General features: G+C 36.4%; 1 long non-coding RNA gene across 4 annotated transcripts; it reads right to left on the reverse strand.

Moving 5' to 3' along the window:
- LOC139738490 (uncharacterized) lies at positions 1–21,020 on the reverse strand. 4 transcript variants are annotated; one of them, XR_011711450.1, is made up of 7 exons: positions 20,779–21,020; positions 19,430–19,474; positions 17,330–17,440; positions 16,528–16,661; positions 15,415–15,487; positions 5,618–5,641; positions 1–4,889 (listed from the first exon to the last, which is right to left on the reverse strand). It is a non-coding gene; the product is annotated as an uncharacterized lncRNA (long non-coding RNA). The 4 variants fall into 4 exon arrangements; XR_011711448.1 differs by having other exon boundaries at positions 1–4,886; positions 20,779–21,019; XR_011711449.1 differs by having other exon boundaries at positions 1–4,886; positions 15,423–15,487; positions 20,779–21,018.
- Positions 21,021–21,391: the final 371 nt, after the last annotated feature.

Genomic DNA, 21,391 nt, shown 5'->3' on the forward strand with positions numbered 1-21,391 from the left:
GCACAAAAAAAAAAAAAAAAAAAAAAAATCAAAACAAAACAAAACAAAACAAAACAAACAACAAAACACAACAACAACAACAACAACAACAAATAAGGAGCTGCACACTGCAAAGTCACATTCTGGCATTGTCAACTTTAACACTCTGCATCTATTCTTTTCTTTCAGCGACACTCCAACAAACTACAAATTGCTCCATTGAGCTGCATCTACTCCTCAATAGTATGTAAGTCTGCATAGCATAGAAGGCGCTGAATACGGTTGTGATTTGTTCATAGGTAGTCCAGGTACCCACGCAATCTTTCTGCCTTGTTACAAAAACAAGACGCTAAGCCACAGCCACTAAAAACATGAAACATTGGCATGGCAACACATCAGCCAAGTTTTGGTGATCCCATAAAGAAGCTATGAACCTGAAGTTCTTCCCAGCTCCAAAGGCAATCCACTGTTCATGGATATTCCGGTGATGGCTGCTGCTAGGACAAGCTCAAAGGGTGCAACACTTGTATGAACAGTGCATATTGGCACGTTGCTAATCTGCGAATGTACGGCATCCTATAGGTGCACAAGTATATGATGTACCAGTGTCTGCCTCCTCACACGTGCACGGTGCTATCATCTGACATGTCCGGACAATCGCAGCAAAGAATGTCACTACCTTGTGTGGTGATGAGATCTTTGTTGGTGCTAATGTCTCTTCCATTAGAGACCAAGAAGTACAGCAGAGTCGTCTGGTTTTAATTATGTTATGCAAAAAATGTTGCCATTTTAGTAACCACAGTTGATAGCTCAAATTGTCTCCTGCTCAGTTTGCTCTCATGCTGCAAGAATCTGTCTGCAACCTATCTGCTTCTTCTTCTTCTTCTTCTCGAGTCACCACACAAGTCCTGCCCAGTGCAGAGTGCAGGATCCGGCTTTGGTGTTGAAAGTCTCCAGATCATTGACAGTGCATGGCTCTGGTAGGAGGGGGCAGACCAAAAGATGTTGCATTGTCTGATCCTGCCCACAGTTGCAAGCAGTTTCTCCATCCCTATTGTAGTCCCATTTCTGCATGAGGACTTTGCATCGTCCTGTTCTTGTCCGTAGGCGATTCAGGCATGACCAGGTGGGCCATGCCTCACTTGAACCCGGAGGGAGTGATTCACTTGGTCCATAGGAGAGCTTATTCGTCACAGACTGGAGGTGGTTGGACCATAGGGTAATCCTTCGACCGTGGGCGGTGCCATCAAGGGATTCGGTTGAATGGAGAAAACTGCGTCTGGATTTGAGTCTCTTTTTAGCAAGTTCGCGATTGTAGAGTGGGTGGCGAGGGTTAACTTCTTGCTTGGTTTTCTCCATCTGTGCTGAGACCTCTCGCCTGATGTGTGGTGGGGCAATACCACACAGTTAATAAAGGTCATCTACTCTTGTTGGTCGCAGACATCCAGAGATAGCTCTGCAAACTGCATTCAGGACTGGGTTGATCCTATCTGCTGCAATGTGTGTTTAGATCTGACACAATGTGATATGAGTCAGGATATCCTCAAAACGCATCGTCAACCAAAAATCACTATGGAATAATCCCTGGAATATAACTTCTAGGGCTGCTCCATTGGACCCCCTTTGCCATAGTGTAGAGTGCTTGATTACATGTAAGGACTGGAATCTGACCGGGGTTCAGGACATCAACTACAGTCTTCATGATGTCCATTACTTGGCGCATCATGGCTTTAAAAATTGACTTGTCACAATATTGACTCAATTATTTGCCACTTTAACTAAAACATGGACAATGAAATTCCTGATTTATACACACACACACACACACACACACACACACACTCACACATACAAATAGTTCCAATCCTTAAATTGATTTGACAATGTCAAAGAATTTCAAAAAAACAATGGCAATCATTATGACAATGGCAGCCTTTTTTGACACTAACCAATGCTCAGCTGAATATAAAAACAGTAGAAACTGCTGATCTGTGATTTATAATACAAAAGAGAAACATTTCTTCCCTTCAACTTTAAACCTTTATAAACAATATCAAAAAACATCAATTAACAATGGCAGCTTTCTTGAAGAAAGCAAGCAGCTACAAAAATGGCACCACTTTTGTCACAGGTCATATCTGATATGTAGGCAATAAATATCTATTAAAACATATAACTAAAACATCAATACTGCTGGAATTGATTACACTTACAATGAAACAAAATATTGAATAAGCAATGAGAGCTACTTTCAACATGGCCATCATTTTCTTTCAAGTCACATTGACAATATGTTATATGGACACTAAATTTCCTAATGCACAATTTATAACACAAAAGATTTTTCCATCATTTGATTCAATTCAAATGACAATATTCAACAATTCTAAATATGACAAAGCAACCTCTTCAAATATATTTTTCCCCAGAAAAATGCAGCATCTAGAATTACCACTGAAACATATTCTACACACAAATTCCATTCTTGTTTCATGAAAACCCTCAAATGGTTTAAAATTTTACTTTATCTGCACTTGGTGAATGTAAGGTATTATGGGTCAATTTTTGTTTTTCGCATGATGCATCAGAAATAACTGAGTGTCTTGCAGAAATTTGTGTCATGCCATTGCAATTAATCCTCTGGAAAAATTCGAGGTAGCTACATGTAGTGCTTACTTGCTACTCCCACACAGAGAAGCAGTGTAAGTTTTGAAACTCTCTTTAAAAAACATGTTTTTGTTTTTTGTTTTGTTTTTTACTATCCAACATAAATCAAATGGACTTCTTTTTTTTAGTTTCATATCTCAGAAGTATTTAAAAGTATGAAGTGATTACACGCATTATATTTAGTAAAATGTGCTAGACTTTATGGCATAAATTTATGAAGATGGTAAAATTGAAATCATGGACTATTTGAATAGAGCCTTAAATATTGCATGGCCTATTTCATTACAAAATCAGTCACTTTGTAATGTTTCAAAATGTTGAATGAAATGAACATTTTTTAAAGAAATGGTCATTACGTTGACAAATGACTAATTTCCTAACAAAATAGGCCACACCACGCCTAGTGCTCCATACAAATTGTCCATGGTCTCAACTATGTTTTCAATTGTACCATGGACATGAATGCAGGTCTTTAGGGCAAGTTGAGCCATAGCTCAATTTGCCACATAGACCCTGTTTACGATGCGAGGCTTGGCCGCAGTTCAACGATAGCCCAGCCAACCTCCATTTCAGTGTAAACGTGCAAAAGGCCAAATGCAAGGCCAAAGTTGGCCTTGCATTTGGCCTCGCTCTGGAGGTGGCTAAGCCGCGGCTGAGCCTGGCCTTTTTCTCTGTGTAAACGCAAATGGGGCCAAATGCGCTGCCAATTTTATTCTGGTTTCCAAACCCCGTACTTGTACTATTTCACTATTCAGGATATTAACCCCCTCAACATCGAAAACTAGCATAGTTTAATGTGATCTTGTCCTGCAAAGGATCTTTCCCTTCAGAAAAGGCCTTTGCCCGAACGGTGATTTCGTTGCCATGAAATTCAGTTGGCAAAGGGTCTGAAAACCAGACAACACCGAATTGTGTTTGTTTACAAGTAGAGCGCCACTATGACAAAATATTAAAAGGTTTGAAATAAAAGCGCGGCCGAGCCCAGTAGTGTAAAGGAACAAAATTGCGGGGCTTGGCCTCGCAATTGAGGTTATGCTCAACCACGGCTTGGCCGCAGCATGGTGCAGCCCCACACTGTAAACAGGGTCATAGAGTCTTCCTCAACTAACCCCACACCTAGAGCATTACTGAAGGTTTACATATATGTGCATACACAAAATATATGCATCAATTACAGACCAAGTCTCTCATTATGGTGAGACTCATGCATTTAGGGTCTGTCTCACGATTTCACACATAGTACCCATTTTTCTCAGACATCAAGTGAAATTGCAACTTGAACCAAAAATGAGGAGTGTAGCTAAAAGGATTGAAGTGATGCTTGCAATTGAAGGTGTATTTCCCTTCATCATGCCAAATTAGCAAACAATAGTCACTTAATTATGCACCAGATCCTTTATTAACAGCTACAAATTTAAAAAAGGCTCCTTACTGTGGGAGGGGGAATACCCTTCTCGTTTGCGCGAGCGCAAAGACACTAAGTCATGAAAATCTTGTTGTTAATTTTTTTTAAACTTTGCATCTTTGCAATTATTCAAAGGATAAAACAGAAAAAAAGACCCACACTTGCTTCTCACAATCATCATCTAATATCTAAGTCATAGCTTTGATCCATAATGGAAAAATGTAAAAATACTGCACATTTGCATTTCACATACTTCTACTTTTATGGTCTACATTTTGGTTTTGCCCTTAATCAAAGACGTTTCTGTGTCAATCACGAAAACAATATGGTGGTGTAAATGATTATGCTATGGGTCATTAACACGTTACCACTTGAGTGTCTCCAGGGACGGTGGCTTAACATGCCACTATGGCTAACTTACCGTACCTTCCAATACTACACATGATCTGATTACCACCACATAAACATAAAATTAATAATTATTGAGGTATTTTATGTTGCGTAAATCATTCCACAATACTTCAATTACATTTATACCCTTTGCTTTTGCATTTATCATGCATACTGTTCACTGTGCTTAGAATTATTGTAGATGGAAGAGAGTGGAAGTCCTGAGAAACTATTACGTTGCTCATCTGTTATCATCTGATATGAAGTGCTTGCATGTCAACCAAGTTTGATCCAAGATTGACAGCTGTCCACACAGTTGAAATAGATGCGATCCACACCTGGTCCAATTGACTGGTTTTGAGCCTTTAACCAGTAGAGTTCTACTCCCTGTGCTACACCAACGCTGCAAAGCAAAGCTGGTGTGTTCTCTCTGTTGGTCAAGACCCTGCTTTAAAATACATAAACAACATACTGTTACAAATGAAGTACACTGCTTATCTTTTAACATCGATAAAATGAAAGAACTGAAATATGTGTTGTTAGAATGGGAGAACATAAATATCATTATCACAAATGTTACGAAGAAAGTTACATTATGTTTTACATATTTTAGACAGATACAACCAATTTCTTGTAGTCATAACTTGCGAACACAACTGTACTGAAACATTCACAACTTCACATAACATCACATCACCTTTTATGTTAACCTTTCTTTTCATGAATACATACACCTATTTCTCTTACAGGAGTACAGCATATACATCATAGTTCTCTGGGTGTATATCATGTTTAGCTACGATGTAAATTGGACAGAACAAAACTACACTTGTACAGTCACATTTATAAGAATAAGGAATATGTGAATAACATTTCATAAATGTAATATGGAATTAACAAACTGTTTCAGATCACAGACTTTAGATGATAGAACATATATTACAAACATTTCAGGGGAAAAAAAAATAATTCTGAAGAAACACCTGTGTATGCATAATTCTACAGGTTATGCTAATACAGCTTAAAAACACACCTGGAGAGATTATTGTGAGAATTTAATTTGAACACTGAGTATGATTGAGCCTGATTTTGTCAAAAAGTTGTGTGAAAAGTTAAATGCATACAAATCTGACAAAAAGTAGGGGGAAAAAAAAGCAAAAAAGAAATAAAACTCACCGGTGGAAACACTTGGGTACAAGGCTGGACATGATTGCGGCACAAGCACAGACCAGTTCATCATTCACCAGGCAAATGTAAAGACATAAAGATGTTAGCCATAAACACCTAGATGAAATACACCTAATTGATGCTTTTTTCATTTTGGCCAGTGCTTTATTCTCACTACCATGGGTGCTAAAGAGAAACAATGACATCAATCAATGAAAGCAAATGTTTGAGAAACAGGGGTTTGAAAACTCAAAACATTTTTCATAAATTTGCATGAAATCAATCAAAACTTGTGCTATGTAGCTCATAATGTTTACGTAATAAATACAATTCTTGCACCACATACATGATCACTCATGGATTTCACTCTATCTTCTCTGGTGAAATATTCATTTCTATCAATTACAACATATGCCTATTGATCAGGTTTTGCACATATAAATGCAACTCCTACTTTTTCCATTTATTTCAAAGCACTTTCATCAGCATTTACAATTTGATTTTCCTCAGCTCTAAACGCTCATCAAATAGTAACACAAACTTATCATTATCAGCATTTAATTCTCTGAAAAAAAATATTTTTCAAAATGATTATTATGCCAAAATCTACCTTTCTGCACTGTCATTTTCTGGGCTATGTTTTATTTCTGTTGTGCCTGTTCTATTTTTATTCTTTGTCTATTCTATTTCAATTCCATTTTCTGTCTTTTGTTTTATTTCTGTTCCATACTGAACTTGTATCTTCCTTTTATAGTTACATTTCCAACAATGATATTTAGAGAAGAGCAACTACCAGCTCAGCTACTGCTTTGTGAAAAGGGTTGATAATTCTCACCTAGATTCAGCATTACCACTTCATAAATTTTTAATATCACCACTATTGCTGACATACATGTAACATTATAATTACAGTCCTTTAAATCATTTTTGCAATTACACAATTTATGTGTTTTTCCTTCTTCTTGACATGCAAGCCCACATTTCTTTCAACAAGCAATCAAAGATCATTGTTTCTGTTGCATGCTCTTGTCGTTGTCTATTTATTTTTTCTTTATAATGTCAATGTGTTATGTAGTACTTTTATTGTTGCCCAAGTTTTGTTTCCTGTGCACAATCAAGGTCGCTTCAGTGGATCTCTCCACCCTTTGCACACTTTGCTCATGGCACACTGTTTTCCTCACTTCAATCACTTCAGTATTCATTACAATTTAATATTATCATAAGGTTTCACTACTGTTGAACATTCTGTTCATTTCATTCATCATATTTCATCTATTCTCCATAACATCATAAAAACATGTATGATGAAAGATGAAAATATATTTCATTTGATTTCAGCATTGTGAAAAAAACCTTGAATAAACATCTAATGTTATTAGTAAAAACAAGTTCAGTGAAACAGTATTCAAATAGCTTCATGGTAACTGTAGTAAAGGCGAATAACTTCAATGGTGAGATCATTAATACCTATACTACATACATGACCGATAAATGTGCCACCTTCTGTTGTAGCATCAACTTCATGTTGTTGATATTCATAAGAACACATCAAATTATGCCAAGCAAATCACTTGAACCTTGTCTGAGAATTTCATTAAATTCACCAATAACTATGCTTTTTGTGCTTATTTGGTGCAATTCAACAACTAATTTCCATAATTTCTCACATTATTTTTGGGTCATATTTAGGAAGTCTATAATCACTGAATTGTCACTTTCTGTCTCATAATGTCGCTGTTTTCTGTAGTACTAGTAGTCATACTTTTGTTGAAGTCTTGTTTCATATTCACAAGCATAATCTTCCCAGTGGAACCCTCCATACTTCACATGTCTTACTCATTGCAATTTTTTTTTTTAACTTCAAACACCTCAGTATTGATCATAAGTATCACTTCTACTCATTTGTTTTTGAATTGCTGTATGCTCTGTCCTATTCACACTTTTTTATTTTCCTCATTCTGTATTACAAAAGGAAATATGATGACAAAAGAAAATAAATATCAATTGATTTGAATATATGTGCCACATTACTTTGCGTAAACTCAAGACATCACTCATCAGAACTGTATTCTGATAGCCTCATGGTAACTGTAGTAAAGTGGAATAACTTCAACATGAAGTGAGTCTATACCTGTGCTATATACATGATCAATCAATGTATTACCTTCTGTTGTAGCATCAAGTACATGTTGTTGATATCCGTAAGAATACATCAATTTATGCACACATGAATCACTTGAACCTTGTCTGAGATTTTCATTGAAGTCACCAATAACTATGCGTTTCGTACTTCTCTGCTGCAATTCTATGAGTAGTCTCTTCAGTTTCTCACAAAATTGTTTCTTATCATATCTGGGAGGTCTATATATCACAGAAATGAGACATGAAGGACAAGTTACTGCAAATGTAATATATTCTAGATTATTGACATGTAAATCCAGCCTACTAATAGATTTGATTTTACTGTACACTGCAACTCCACCATGTGCTTGATTTTTCAGTGCCGAAAATAAGGGACTTTCATCTGAATAAGATTTTGACCGAGGTTGATTGTACATTTTAAAATGATCTAAATTCACATCAAAAATGTCATCATTAAGCCAAGTTTCAGTTAAACAAATAATATCAGAATTTCTACATAGGAGGTTTGATTGGATATCTTTGAAATGTGCTTTAAGACCTTGAATGTTATGTAGCATTATATTCAGAGTCGCAACAGAAACATCATTATCAAAGCTCTTTTCATCAACAAATGTTGGCATGTTTTCTAAACTTTCTTTAACAGTTGGATTGCAATATATAACTTTGGGATCAAAATCTTCAATAGTTAGTCCACGTATTGATGTGACACGGCTCAGAGCAACATATGCTTGTCCGGGCAAAAATATATTTTTCAGAGAAACAACAGCTTTTTCCATTGTCATGCCCTGTACTTTATGTATTGTGCATGCATATGCTAATTTCAAGGGAAATTGTTTCCTCGTATATTTTTTCCCAATTGATTCCTGTTGCATTTCTATTGACTGTGTTCCTACTTTTTCATTGTCAAATTTCACAAGCACACTTGAGGGTCTGGCATTTTCATTTACTCTTACTAAGTCAGTTACAGTGCCAATGCAGCCATTTGATAAACCTTTGGTCACATTCACATTTTTGATCAGCATCACTCTAGAATTTTCAGCAACCCAAAGATATGCTGGCAAAGAAGCTTTAGTACATCTCCGTGGCTTGTCACATGCTTTGTTTTTACCCTTATCGCCAAGTTCAAAATCTTCTGCATCAAGACAGATGATATTTGTGCATTTCTTGTGAAGCATTATTTTATTCCAGTCATTTACTTGTTTGTTTGAAGAATATATATGCAGTGCATCCTCACATTGCTCTCCAGTTTGGCATGATTGAAGAACTGCAAAATCATCACTTGATAATTCATCTTTCTTTTCTTTTACCCTTAATTTGTTCAAAAGAACAGCAAAGTCTGCATCATCCTTTTGTCTCATTATTTCATCCAAGTTAATCATAGAGAAGTTGTCTGTCCATAAAGAACTTTGCAATGTATCTTTATACAAAGGAGTACCTTTTACTGGGGGTAACTGATAAAAATCTCCAACTGCAATAACTGAAACCTTTCCAAATGGAGCATCATCACGCGTCTGCTTTATTTGCCTTAAACGTCCATGTACATACCACAGTAGCTTCTGATCAACCATGGATATTTCATCAATTATTAGTATCTGTAATTGGCCCAGCTGAGTACGTAAATGACTTATCTTTTCTTCTCCAAGGGGTTGATAAGGTAATGAAGCAGAAATGGGTATGGACAGTGCATTATGAATAGTACTACCATCAATATTGTAGGCTGCAATTCCAGTTGGAGCTACTTTCATAATTGAAAGATCATCTGGATTATGCATCATTTTACCTAGAATTCTTGTCCCTTCATTACATATGCATTTCACCAGATGACTTTTTCCTGTTCCAGCACCACCTGTCACAAATATCTGAAACGGTGTGGCTTCTTTTCCATTAACTCTGTCAAGACACCATTGTCGTATTTTGTAGAACACTTTTTGCTGCTTGCTGTTTAAAGTTCTTAATAAGACATTACTGTCTTCTCTCGAAATGCTACATGATCGAAATTCTATGCCATATGACTCTTTCTCCTGAGATTTAGATTCAAGATCTGGGATTCTAAACTCATTGTCAGCATCTTCAACTTCTACATGGATTTTAGCTGTTTCATGTCTTTCAACTTCTGTTTCTGGACAGAGTAATCCCCATGCATCTTCTTGTGCACCAAATTTCTCAAGATATTCTTGTGCCTGATCAATTGTATCAGCGTTTTTTTCATACTGCCTGAGATTTTCATTGGCAATACTTTTGACACTTTCCAAATTCTTATTAAACATTCGAACAGATCCATTTTGATAAAATTCCTCATATGTCAAAAATTGGTCAGGTTTTAACTGTTTATCAGTACGATATGGCAAAAATAGTTGCAATATACTCTGATAATATTTTTCTGGGGTTACAGTCGGTGAAAAACGAGGGTATCTCACTACAGCATCATTGGTTCTTGTTCTTTTTTGTATATAGCCCAGCTGATCTCTCAATTTAAACACACTCTGTTTCTGTTTCTTACCCTTTATATCAGATTCACTGAGTAGTCTATACTTTGAACAAAATGTGGCTAAACACATATTTTCAAATTCAAAACCATCAGGTCGGGCTTTATATTTATCAATTCTGCTTGGCATCCATGGGCTCCTATCATCATCGTCTCGTCTGCTTTGAATAACACTCAGTGGTAGACTCATTCTCACAGGGTTTGGTCCAACAGGTATAAACTCTACTTTTCTTGAGCACTCTTTCAATCTCAGGCCACAAACACGATACACACTTTCTTGTGCTGAAACTTCACGGTTTTGCATATACACATGTCCTATTTCTTTCATACTCTTTCGAGCATCTTCATTGCCCTCTCTCATTTCACTTTCAGCATTTTTCAAGAGCAAACTCATTTCTCTTTCTGCTTTTGACATGTATGACACAACATAAACAATGCAGGCATACTCATTTGTTATATACTGCAAATCCATATTGGCATTCCAAGCTCTGAGTAAGAATGAATTATATTGATTAACCCATATATCTTTTGGATCTCTTTTCATGACTACATCTTCTTTTGTAGCTACAGCATTATAGGCATCTTCAAATTCCTTTTGAGACATCCCAAGAGCTTCAAAGAGCTGCCTAGCATTATCATATTTGCCTTCCACACATGATGAATTCTTTACTGCAGACAGAACATCTTGAGCCTCATCTGTAACTTCTGGATTATCATCAGGCTTCACAACAAATGTTTTCTCAGAAGGTGGTCTTGGAAAATTAAATCTACAGGAGGTTCCCTTTTTCTTGCATGATTTTGAATGTTTCTTTGAGTGAAGCTGAACATTCTTCACTATTTCATACAGTTCTTCATCTTCATCCTCACATGGAATGTTGCATGAAATATACTTATCAATAAAATCTATGACAGTTTCATCTTTCTCGACACCCAAATTAGGTGCATTTTCAACCCAGAATAAACAGTGTGTATGTGGAGATCCTCTCTGTTGAAATTCAATCCTGTAAAAATAGTCAATTATCTTGCCAATAGGTTCTGCCTCAGAAAGAATCACTCTGTTCAAAAATGCATGAAAGCGTTTATCAAACATACGAGCTACTGTCACTGGATTTGATTTTAATAAATTACACTTATCTGTCCAATCCAGATCACTTGCTTTTCTCCCATCACCTTGTTGATTTAGCAATGTGTTAATAACTTCAGGCCATCTCATTTCAGCTGATGAAAATGATGCAAACCATGTAGGCTTTCCAAGTTGTCTAACCATTGCTAATACATCTTTCTGTGTAGATTGCCAGTATGGAGGTGTTCCTCGTATTTGTTTCAGAAATTTATATCCTTTATTCGAATCCAGTATCTCATGAAGTTTTCTTGCATCCTTTAGATCTGAACATCGCATCAATGTGGAATTATCTATTTTCTCTGAGCTTTTTCTGACAGCTATAGAAACACTAGAAAGTATTTGTTGCAGTTCATAAATACACTGAGCATAGAAAATATATTCTGTATTTTTTGCAAATCTGTTGTCTACATGCATCAAACGATTATGCAAATAACGACCAAGTGTTACTTTAATGTACCTGGTATCATGAAATGTTGGCTGGCCTGTTGGAAACAGAGCAGGAAAACATTTTGCCTCATTACTCTCATCCATCAATAGTGACACAGGACTATTCTTTTCACAAGGAGCACAGCATATAATATCATCAAAAAACTGATCAAGCACTTCTTGTCTCATATCGACCTTCTGCAAACATGTGCCCAACTGAATGCCTTGTAATCGTCCATCTTGATCATCCTCTATATCATCATCATCATCATTAGTTTCACTTAAATCAAATAGTTTACCACAAGCTGTTTTACTATTTTTGTCTGATAAATCAGAGTCCCATTCGCTATCAATAGCAATATCAGAATACCACTTATTATTCTTTTTCAAATATTCCAATGCAGCTAGGACATTGTTTTTCTTGACAAACTGATATTCATAATGTCCTTTATATGACAGTTTCCTCTTTAGCTTTACGCGAATTAATTGATCATCAGTCTCTGGTCGAGGTAATATCTTTACAGTTTCATTTGTGCGTGAAGGTACACAAACTGTTGGGCCATGCACTCCATATTGTCCTCCTTTAGGCAAATTCAAAACTTTCATAAATGGAATGTTTAGTGCAATCAAATGTGTTTCCAACTGATTCAGATTTCCAAGTTCCGCAGGAATAGCACGTAATTCTAAATTATTTCTGCTAGCTTCAGCAGGCATATTACCAGCTAATAATTTCCTGTGGCAAGTGTAACAAACCCATAAAAAATTTCTTGATGACTTTACTATTTGACAGTCAATATCACAGTCATCGCTGCATGTATGTAAATACTCCTCCTTTAAGCACCTCAAATCGTTATATTTTGCTTTTGTACACTTCAATACTTGATTCTTGAATAATAATTTCAAACATACGCAACATACATATTCAGGGCCGTGTGAAACAATTTCCCTAAATTTTTTCAAAACATGGTCACAATTTCTCATATTCATTTTTTCTTGTTTTTTTCGTTTCATGTTTCTCATTGCAACCTGCTGTCTGTACAAAAAATTTGTCTTGTACTTAATGTTTGAAACTTTCCTCATAATTTTCTTACGCCTCTCTCTGAATAAAGCATTGTTTTGATATCTAGCTTTCCTCATTTTCTTAAGCCTTTCTCTATGTAGAACATTGCACCCATAGTTTACTTTCCTCATTGTCTTCAGCCTTTTTCTGAATGAAGCACTGTTTTGATATTTGGCTTTCATCTTTGTTCTCATCCTTTTCTTAATTTTTTCTCGAAATGAAGCATCATTTTGGTATCTAGCTTTCATCTTTGTCCTCATCATTTTCTTGATTTTTTCTCTTAATAAAGCATTGCGTTGATATCTAGCTCTCATCTTTCTGCTCATTGCTCTCTTGACATTTTCTCTGTAAGTAGGATCGAACAAGTACCTGTTTCTTTGTCTCTCCTTAATTTCTCTTCTCTTTTCGAACCGGTAAGGTTCATCTGTTTGATATTTTACTTTCTTTGCAGCTGCATTTTTTAGTTTGCGGAATAGAAAAGGCTGAACATCTGATAAACATTCTATTTCTAACTGTCTTTGCTCATTTTTTTTCTTTTCTCTCTGTGCTCTCATTCGATCTCTATTTTTTCGTCTGGTAATATTTGCATTACTTTTTTTTCTTTGTTTTTTCCTTTTTGTAGTTTGCCTTGTAGTTTCAACTTCTTCAGATTCTTCAGTATCCCTACTCATTTTAACAGCACGTTCAATGTCATCCTCTAAAACTTCATTGTTCAATACATTTATTTGACAATCACCGACTTGTTTCGTAACTTTTCTCTCAGTTGTGAGTCTTCTCTTTCTTGTCACAGGCGTTTCCATAGCGGTAATGTTTTGTGGTCTTGACAAGTTTTGGCATGAACTTAATGTTTGGATCCTTGGACATACAGACTCTACAACATCGTAATGATTGCCATTTGTGTGTTGCAAGTAAACACCTCTTTGTGATGTAACAATTCCAAACTGAAGTTTGCTTGCACCAAATAATTTCCATTTTGAACAGTTTTCTTCATATGTATAAATATCAGTATCTAGTAGATTTGATAAGGCCATTATTTCCAATTCTGTAGCCCATGTGCCATTGTTGAATACTCTTTCCTTTGCAATGTATTTTACAACATCTGTGTATCCTGATTTTAAAAGGCTTACATAATCTTGCTTGTTTTGTAAAATATGCATAACTGTTGCTTTTCGAACATCACGGTGTGAATCTTCCTTGCCACATGTGACATATGACATAGCTCTGTAAAAGCAATTTCCATCACCACTAATTTTATAGATAGTTAATGGTTGTGACAGGACAGTAATATTACCATTTTCCACCATATCTTTTGGCACATCATTACTGCTACATTTGTCATTAACCTTTATGCCTAATTTGCAACAAAACTTCTCTCTGTCAAATTTATTCACAGGTGTGTACATGAGATTAATCTTTTTAATTTCTCCCACTTGCTTCACCTCGGATGCATCAACATCGACTACTATCTGTTGACATGTGTTTTGTAATGGAATTTGTGTCTCTTGCAAGTTTGACACCATTATTTGTTTGGACATCATTTTCTTCACTCTAACACTGCCTTTCTTCAATGTCAAGTTTTCGGTAGCCTTAGATGATTCATGATGACTTTCTTTTTTACTTTCCACATTTGCATCTGAATTCACATGAAACACACTTAATTTTTCATCCAAAGTACTAGACTGAACAGCAGTTACACTTTCAACTACATCAAAATGATTGCTTCCAGTGAACACAATATATATGCCTCTTTCAGTTGTTACCTTGTTATAGTACCCCGGTTTCCTTGCAGACAAAATTTGCCAATTTTTTGTACGATCATCATACACATATATATCACAATCTAGCATATGTGCCATTGAACTAATATCAGTGTGACCAGCCCATGTTCCTAAATCCATCAATTTCTCTTGAAGTACAAAGTCCCTGACATTCTGATATTTCACTGTGTTAATTAAATTTTTAAATAAATCACCCGTTTCCAGTAAATGTGCCACATTGGATTTCCTGAGCATGAAATGGTTTCCTTCACTGCCAGTAACTACATGAGAAATACTTCTGTAAAAGCAGTTGCCATCACCCATAACTCTCTTGATATTTACAGGTTTCCTCATACACAAATTTTCATTTGTATCTTCCACTGGTTCACTGGCTGCGCCACAGTAATTGACATTTAATCTATTGCACAAACACTGCTTGTCTACATATGTAATTGGTGCAAATTTGAAGTTTCTATCTCTTCTTTGTGTTGTCTTTTCAAGTGAAACAAATTCAACTTCATTCTCACTTCCATAGTCATCACTGCTTACATTAACTCTGGTTTCCTTTATTGTTACATTTTGAGTCTCATCACTATAACTCAGATTTCTTTCAATATGATGACAATGTTGCGAATAGTCGCTGTTTTGATCATTTATATTCCCACACGCAGTATTTAGGGTCTTTGATCTCTTAGAGCCACTAGTTGTCAATACATTTTTCTTAGAATTGAATTCTACTGCCAGACCGGTTAATTCAAACTGAGTAGTACGTAAATCACATGCCATAGATTTTGCCAAATTCAAACAGTGTACCTGTATACCTTGCCATGATGAAATGCTAAGCAAGACACTGCATCCATCTTGTACCAAGTATCCATCATGACTTCTGGAATGAGAATCAAACACATAATAACCACTGTGATGCCTAATGATTGCAAATGTACTCTCAGCAAAATTCATAAGACATGCATCATATCGGCACAGTTCTTGTTCTAATGCTTGACTCAATGGCAAAGCACCAAAATTTGACAAATTGTTTTGATCTCCTTCCAACACTCCATATTTCGATTCACCATAGGTTATTTGAAATTTTTCATCCAGAATATGAAGTTCCTTCGGTAATTCATCTATCATTACAAGCTCTTCATTCAGTTGTGAATCCTTCTTTATGTAATAATACAACTCATTCCCAAGTGTCAGAATCTGATCAAGATCACGAGGTCTCATTTCGATTCCATTCTTTGTTTGAATGTAGAGAACTGCCACAATAGAATTACATGCACATTGTTTGCCAGCAGTATAACCAAATCGTTGATCACCTTGATTAAAATTTCCTTGTGCGATTGTTTTAGTCAGAGGATATGATTGCCTTCTATCATATTCTGAATCTGAAAGAGAAACAGGCTTACAGACACGTTCTTCAGTCTCTAAATCATTTGCAGCTGGTTCACCATCTAATATAAGTACAGACGATTCTTGAACATCATATGAATTATGGTGGTCAACACTATTTGCAGAACCAGCATTCATTACTATGCAATCAGATGGATTAATAGTTTTTTCACGTTCAGGCAGGAATATTGATTCATTACAAACTTGAACACACATGTTTTGCATACCTGAAACAGGTTTGTGACACGGAGAGTGAACATTTACATTTGTAGTAGAATTCACAGAGAACAATTCATTCACTGATATTTGACTGTCACCTTCAACATCTTTTGTTTCGCTGTAACATGGGTTTAGTTCATGCATATCGTGGATTCTGTCACACTTCACTTTGGACATATCATTCGAGCCTGTGTTGTCTCTATTTGTGGAATTACTGTCCTCACGGTCAGATATTTCATTCTTACACAACTTTTCATTCTTTGCTGCATGTTCTCCTTCAAAAATGTCATGTTTCACCTTTTCATTGTTACGCACCTGTGAGTCAGCATTTTTAACCACTGGCACACTTTGTTTGTTGCGGATCTTCGTGAAACGACCTTTCTTTCTTGGTTGCCGTGCATTTCCACCTCCATAGAGCCTGTTTACATTCCAAACTTCTTTTTCAATGTCTGTGGAAAGGACAGAGACACATGTAGCCTGATCACCACTCAGTACGAAACATCCATTAGTCATATTCGGAGTGCTTTTAGCCACATCAGCCCAACTTCTCTGTGTTTTTGCATAGATTTGCTCAGAGTATTTTGCCATAACATGAGGTGACTGAACACACTTTGAATATACATTCAATACAGATTCAGTATACACCTGCAGACTATCATTTCGTTCTGTGTCCAAGTTTCGATTCATATTTCGCTTCACGAGTTCACCATGTTCTTCTTGCCTTGTTTCTACTTTTGATTTTTTGCCTTTGCTGGTCTTGGCTCTTCTCTGTTTTTCAAGATAGTAGCCTTTCATTGCTTTGCCAATGTAGGTCACGCCAGGTTGGAGAATCACACCATTTACTGATCTCACTGTGCTCTTGTTATTGGTCTTGGTCTTAGGATTGTTAGTCATTGTTTGGGATGTTGTCAGTTTGGCCTTCTCAATCACTTTTGTCTTCCTTGATTTCACAGTTGTCCAACCATCATCAACTGCAGTTTCTAATGGTTCAAATTGCCTCCTAGTGAGATTTGAGATGAATGTCGGATCTGATTCATCTCTGTCACAATTTGCTCTTTCCTCCACACACACATTTGTCATTTCTAGAACACCACGTTTGTTCTTTCTTCTCACATACCTCTTTTTCAGTCTCATCTTCGTTGGTTTCTTTCTCTGGTTGCTCTTGCGTGATGTAAGTGAAACATCAACATGAAAATCTTCATCACCAAGGTCTTCGAGAAGTTCGTATCTATTGAAATGACAAGGAATGCCAATTTTGTCAAAGATGCGATGGGCAATATTATTGCTTCCACATGCTGAACATATCCAAATCAACCTTGCATCACACATTCTAGCCTCATGAGAAATAGTTCCTGTACACATCACATGAAACTGCTTGCCACAATCCTCACATGGTACTCTGCTTTCATTTTCATTGATCACACTGCAACATGCATCACATTCACTGACCTCTACATTTCTCATCAAGTCACAACTATGGAGGATATCTAGGATATCACCAATAACAATCTTGAATTCACTTGCTTCCATTGTCAAACTACAGGGCTTTCGAATCTTTGAAAGTATAATGGTACCTATTACTAAATAAATGTATATCAATCAACTGTCAATCAACACAGTTATATTCCTTGAATCACTATACTTTTATGAATCACACCTACTCCACTAGTACTGCGATTGGTAACAAAATTGTCGGATTGAATAGCTTTGAAAGTTGCACTAATACATGTGTACAGTACATGTACTATATTTCACTGCAATACAAATTCCAGCAGTAAGCTGCAACACCGATCCATATAATGTTTCTACCAACAGGTGGGGATATTTCTACAATGTTTGCTTGTTTCTAGCAACAGGTGGCACTCTTTGTCTGTTACGTGCTTCAATTCCTACTTTATAGAAAAGCTATGCCAATTTCCTTTTACGATATCTGCCAACAGAAATTTCAGCTTCAATTCTCTAACATTTGATTTGACTAAATTATGCCTTTATCTCGAGATTATGCTCTTTGTAAAAAAGGTTACAATTTTACCAATTATGCTTTTGCCTTAACTGCACAATAATCGGTCTCCCTTATATGTTTTTCTCTTAGGGTAGGGTCTTTCGCAACAAAAATTTCAATTTCACCAATTATTCTTTGTCTTCACTGACAATTAAAGAAACAGTAATGTTTCTGTTTTGAGATGACTCCTTTTGCAATAAAGGTATGTCTTTTACTAATTGTGCTTTTGTTTTCACAGCCCAATATTTATAAATAGCCCTTTAAGGTGCAATATTAACGTCTCTCCCTTCATTTACTATGACTAAAATGCTTTTATCTGAAGATGGCGCTCTTCAATTATTCTTTTATCCTATTAACAATTAACGAAAATTCAAGACTCAAGATACCAAAAAATATTTTTACATAAAATTTTTAGTATACTTCTCGCCTCACCTCATAAATTGTTTCTCACACTTTTAACAATTCCTTCAAAATTTCAACTCCTAGCTATTAGCTCTTGCCAACTGTAGTTGATTTATTTGCAGCAACTTTCAATGCAGAATATATCAAATATCAAATAATCCTTGAAGGTGCAAATTTTGTCTACCCCAATTAGTTTACAACACTATAATGCTTTCGTCTTATGACGGCACTCTTTAATAATCTTTCAGTGTAATCTGGACTCTTAAACACCTTTTCTCAAATTAACTGTTTCTATTTTCAAGTTTCCAGCAAACTTCTCGCCTTCTCTAGGACAATTCTCTTTCCAGTTTTTAACTATCCTTTTAAAGAATGCACTCTTTCATTCAAACACTCTTTAAAACTCTGTTATTCTGCTTAATTTTTACTCCTTTTTCGTCAACTCTCACTCTTCCTCTCTTTGATTTCACTCTTTTTCTCTTTGACTCTAACCCTTTCTGCCTCTGATTCTGAAACTTTCTCTCCTTCTGATACTGTCTTATTCTCATGCACTCAGAAGTTCTCTGTTCTCAGCTTTCTTCAAGTTCAAGTTAAGGTATTTCAGGTAAAGTTCAAGTTAAGGTATTTCAGGTAAAGTTCAGGTATTTCAGGTATATTTCAGATATTTCAGGGATGAGTTCGTGAATTCCAGGATGAATTTCCAGATGTAATCTCAGTGAATATTCACTGAATATTCAAGGATGAAGGTGAAATGGTATGAGATGAAATGTAGGATGAAGATGATTCAACAAATAACAAACACAAACACAAACGTACTTTCAACAAAGACCAACATAAATCTCCTTCCAAAGCAACCAGTACCTGCAGAAAGAAAAGAAAGGAAAAATACAAACGTTACAACAATACCTGTATAGGCTATACAGTGAACTCTCTACAATTATCACTGATACGACGAAGTTCACTATAACAAGGTAATTTTTTTGTGGTCCTAGATTGTAATTTCAATTTGTATTGTATTATTTTTGTAACCCTGATATAACAAGGTTTCATTATAACAAGCACATTTTTCTGGTCCTGAGGACCTTGTGTTAAGGACAGACCACTAATAATGTGAGGTACACACATTCTGAAAATACATACCGGTACTTGAGAGGAATATGAGGCACAACACCCAAATTTTTTATACAAATCTTTGTAAAATTATTTTACTGTTCCTGCAATCTAAACAATTCTTATAACAAAGGAAAACCATCTTTTAAACTTATAATCTTGCTTAAAAACACATTTTTCACTGTGCACACATCTGCACAGGGAAACCCTATTGTTATAACACGGTCAGCATAACTCAGTGAAATTAGGTCAAAGTCAAGCTTGTGATGTGTAATTGTGGGACTACATATTGGAAAATAAATGACTTCTCTTCAGTTACATTTCATGATTAAACAGGAATGATACTTCTGTATGACAAAACAAGGTCCAGGCTAAGTAACGTTATATTTCTTCCCCTGCATGCCCCCTATAAAAAAAGGTGAAATGAAAGGGTTGTTGTTGTTGGTGGTGCTTAAAGGCGCATCATTCAATATTGAATATTTACGGGACAGGAAAGGGGGACAGGGAATATTTACGGGACAGGAAAGGGGGACAGGAATCACCGCTATATAGCACTGTAAAATACGCCCTCTACTGGTCGTGGTGTTAGCTACGCATTAAAGTATGGCGCCCGCATCTCGCCCAGATTTGGCAGAAGCAAATCACCAGAGTAACGCTAAGCCCTCTTAGTCAACGTCAACTCTTAAAGTAGGTTCTTTGGAACTTAGCCTTCCTAGTAATTACATAGCAAATCATGATATGGCTCACACCTTGTCCATTCAGGAAACGCGGTCTAACGTTAAAAACTTCGCAACTTCCTTCCTGATACTCCTGACATTTAAACGTACGGTCTACGCACTACAACAGCTTCGTACACGTATAGGGCCTGAGCTGTGGTGATACGATGGGCATGTCCCCAGACACTACTGAACACATAAGAGTGATACTACTGATAGACCCTAACGTTTATTATAGTCACTAACACTAACAGCACCACGACTACACACATGAAATTTTGTTCTAAAAACCCAAACATCTGTGTTTAGGCATGCCTGCGTTTACAGACTAATACCCACCTGGTACTCGAACTCCAAACTAATCAAACCGTCAGTCTCACGCAAAGGTCTTCAGAAGTCGTATTTGTGAGCCTGTCGCTGCGCTGCCACGCCAATGCAGTAGGTTACGAATTGACAAACACGTACACCACCTCCGTATTGTATATGTGGGTAAGGTACTACGCATAAAGCATGGAGCTACTAACAGAGTAGAGCCATGGTATAAGCGTACGAGCACGCGTGCGCTTCTATACTCTTTGGTACGTACGTACACTCCACGCAGGCATGCACTGTGTGGATCACGGAGGGAGCACTGCGAGAGACGCGATACTACCATGGAAAGCCCGTCGCACACGCCCGAGAATTCGTGGGTGTTTCATAAAGCTGTTCGTAAAGTCACCAACAACTTTCGACCGACTGGTGATCAGTTCTTGTGCTGAATTATTGAAATTCTAATAACTATAGCAATCGAAAAGTGATCACCAGTCGCTCGTAAGTTGTTCGTAACTTGATATACGAACAGCTTTATGAAACAATTTACGCACAACTTTGTCTTCACATACTAGCAGGGGCGTCACCAGCTTTTTTTCAAGGGGGGTGCGTTTTGACACTAAATGTTTACGAGATTTTTTGG

Source organism: Diadema antillarum, unplaced genomic scaffold, assembly GCF_040938485.1.
Source record: "Diadema antillarum isolate AM-2024a unplaced genomic scaffold, OU_Dant_1.0 seq00000746_RagTag, whole genome shotgun sequence".
In the NCBI taxonomy this organism is placed as follows: domain Eukaryota; kingdom Metazoa; phylum Echinodermata; class Echinoidea; order Diadematoida; family Diadematidae; genus Diadema; species Diadema antillarum.